The sequence below is a fragment of the Nicotiana tabacum genome, chromosome 15 (genome assembly GCF_000715075.1).
Source record: "Nicotiana tabacum cultivar K326 chromosome 15, ASM71507v2, whole genome shotgun sequence".
NCBI classification, from domain to species: Eukaryota; Viridiplantae; Streptophyta; class Magnoliopsida; order Solanales; family Solanaceae; genus Nicotiana; species Nicotiana tabacum.
Window position 1 is genome coordinate 82,494,038 of NC_134094.1, and position 3,419 is coordinate 82,497,456.

Consider the following 3,419-nt stretch of genomic DNA (forward strand, 5'->3'; position numbering starts at 1 on the left):
GAAAACAGCAACAGAACTCAACAGAACAAATCGAACCAGACATGGATGACGGAGTAGAAAATCCAAATAATAGAAACAATGAGAATGACCCGAACAATCAGGGTGTGGTGCCTCTTGTGCCAGAAGCAGCATTGTATGACTGGGCACAACCCACCACCGAAATTCTAGCAACCGCAATTGCAGTCCCTCAGATACAAGCGAAATTATTTCAAATCACAAACAACATGCTACATTTGTTGCAGAACAAGGGACTGTTCTCATGGTCATACATTGAAGATCCTCGGCAGCATCTGAAGAATTTTCTGTCGATATATGTCACGCAAAGGCAACCTAATGTGACACCGGAAGCAATAAAGATATTATTGGTTCCATTCTCGGTGACAGGAGAAGCTCAGACTTGGCTTAATTCACTCCCCATAAACTCCATCACTACTTGGGAGGAATTAGTCAAGCAATTTTTGAACAAGTTCTACCCACCCAATAAGATTATCAAACAAATTTATGATATATTGAGCTTCAGGCAGAGACCAATAGAAACACTACAAGAAATGTGGGAGAGGTTCAAGGGTATGCTAGTTAAATGTCCACATCATGGCATTCCAGATCAGATGTTGGGGCAGAGGTTTTACATGGGACTGGCAAATGGCTTAAAGGCCAATGTTGATGCTTCAACAGGTGGAGCACTTTTGAGCAAAACATTCAGAGAATGCAAGATCCTACTTGACAAAATGGCCCAAAACTCAGGATGGATGACAAGAGACTCTACGATCACTCCTGTAGTTCATTCAGTGGCTTTGGACCCAAACAACTCCATAGCTGAAAATATGGCACTCTAATGACGCAAATGAGTATCCTCACCAAAACAATTTATGAATCAGGCTAGAAGCAGCAGTTACACATAGTTGACGCAACTAATGGGGGCTTATGTACACCATGCATTAACCAACCATATGTATGCTCGTGGAGTGCGGAAGGTGATAACCAGCACTACCAGGAAGATATGAACTATGTGGCCAACTATGGGGGACAGAGGCAAGGTGGTCAGAATTGGGGGCAGCAGAATCAACAATATAGGCCAGTACAGCAGCAGTACAATAACATCAACAATCCTGGAGCTATGCGACCACAGGGTCAAATTGTGCCTTACCAAAGGCAACAGGGTTGCAACCAGCAAAATCAGCAGCTAGCTTATCAACAACCTCAACAACAACAGATAGTGAGACAAGAGTGGACTTGCATGAATCAACGATAAAGGGCATTGAGATTCAATTAGGACAGATTTCGATGGCTCTACATAATCGTCCCCAAGGGACGTTACCTGCAGACACACAAGTCAATCCAAAAGAGCAGGGCCCAAAACAACTTATGGCAGTGAGTCTAAGAAATGGTAGAGACCTAGATCTGGAGCATGAAATTGTTCGCGAAAGCCGACCTACGGAAACACTTGTGCTAGTACCCATTGAGATAGATGATTCAACATGGTTAACTGAGGTGACGGTACAACATGCACAAGAGAGCACAAGCAAAGAAAAAGAGGTTGCGAAGGAGACTGAGGTAGCACAAGAAACGAAAGTAGAAGTAGTGCCTGAGCAAGATAAAACTCAAATCATAGGATGGAAGCGACCTCCAGCACCATTCCCATAGAGATTGACCAAATATCAGAAGAATGAGCAGTATAAGAAATTCATGGAGATATTGAAACAAATCCAGATGAGCATTCCACTGATTGACGCTTTGCGGGAGATGCCTGGGTATGCCAAAATGATGAAAGATTTAATGTCTCGTAAATTTGACTTCCAAGACCTGTCCATTGTTACATTGACCCAGACCTGTAGTGCAGTCGTGACGAGACCCATAGCTGAGAAGTTATCAGACCTAGGGAGTTTCACAATCCCATGCACGATAGGCAGTTATGCGTTTGCTAAAGCATTGTGTGATTTGGTGGCGAGCATAAACTTGATGCCCTTGGCTATCTGCAAAAGGTTAGGCATTGGAAGAACAAGACCTACATCCATGCTAATACAGCTAGCCGACCGGACAGTGAAGAGGCCATCAGGTATTCTTGATGATGTATTAGTACAGGTTGGGAAGTTTGTGTTCCCAGCAGATTTTGTCATTTTGGACTGCCGGGTTGACAAGAAGATTCCCATAATTTTGGGAAGACCATTCTTGGCCATTGGGAGAGCTTTAATTTATTGTGAAACTGGAGATCTAAAAATGAGACTAAATGATGAAGAGATAACATTCAATGTGCAGAAATCTATGCGGCGACCAAGTGAATTTGCTAACTGCTCTCTAATAGAAGTTGTGGATGTAATTTTGGAGGAGGAAGATGAGACCTTAAACGCTAAAGACCCTCTAGGATCCTGTCTCATGAACTTAGATAAAGCAAATGGAGAGGACTTGGCGGAGTGGGTATTGGATCTTGAAGGCCAAGGGTTTTGGAAAAGAGAGCTCGAATTTGAGCCTTCGCACTTAGAAGAAAGGAAAACTCCTCCAACCAAGCCATCGATAGAAGAGCCACCAAAGTTGGAACTGAAGCCACTACCACCTCATCTTAGGTATGCTTTCTTGGGACCTAACTCAATTTTACCTGTTATCATCTCACCTGGTTTGTTAGATGTGCAGAAAGAACAGTTTTTGCAGGTATTGATTGAGTACAAAACTGCAATTGGTTGGACCATTGCAGACATTAAAGGTATCAGCCCGGCCTTCTGTATGCATAAAATTCTACTGGAAGATGGCCACAAACCTTCCAGATAACATCAAAGAAGTCTGAACCCCAACATGAAGGAGGTGATAAAGTGGTTAGATGCGAGGATCATTTTCCCCATCTCCGATAGCAACTGATCAACCCAGTCCAATGTGTGCCAAAGAAAAGTGGGATGATTGTAGTGAAAAATGATAACAATGAGTTGATATCGACAAGAACAGTCACGGGATGGCGAATTTGTATGAACTACAGAAGATTGAACAAGGCCATCCGAAAAGACCAGTTTCCCTTGCCGTTCATTGATCAAATGCTAGATAAACTGGCTGGGAGGTCCCACTTTTGCTTTCTGGATGGATACTCATGGTATAATCAGATCTCCATTGCTCCAGAAGATAGAGAGAAAACGCCCTTCACTTGTCCATATAGCGTCTACGCTTTCCAAAGAATGTCGTTCGGCCTATACAATGCACCCGCCACATTTCAAAGGTGCATGATGGCCATCTTCACAGATATGGTAGATGACATAATGAAGGTCTTTATGGATGATTTCTCAGTGGTGGGAGACTCATTCGATGATTGCGTAAAGGATTTGAAAAGAGTACTGAAAAGATGTGTGGAGACTAATCTGGTGCTCAATTGGGAAAAGTGCCATTTCATGGTACATGAAGGTATAGTCTTGGGTCACCTAGTGTCGAGTAAGGGCATT

At 43.1% G+C, this 3,419-nt stretch overlaps 1 non-coding gene across 1 annotated transcript; it reads right to left on the reverse strand.

The window, feature by feature from the left end:
* Positions 1–491: 491 nt before the first annotated feature.
* LOC142169982 (small nucleolar RNA R71) lies at positions 492–598 on the reverse strand. Its single transcript, XR_012699601.1, has one exon. It is a non-coding gene; the product is annotated as a small nucleolar RNA R71 (small nucleolar RNA).
* Positions 599–3,419: the final 2,821 nt, after the last annotated feature.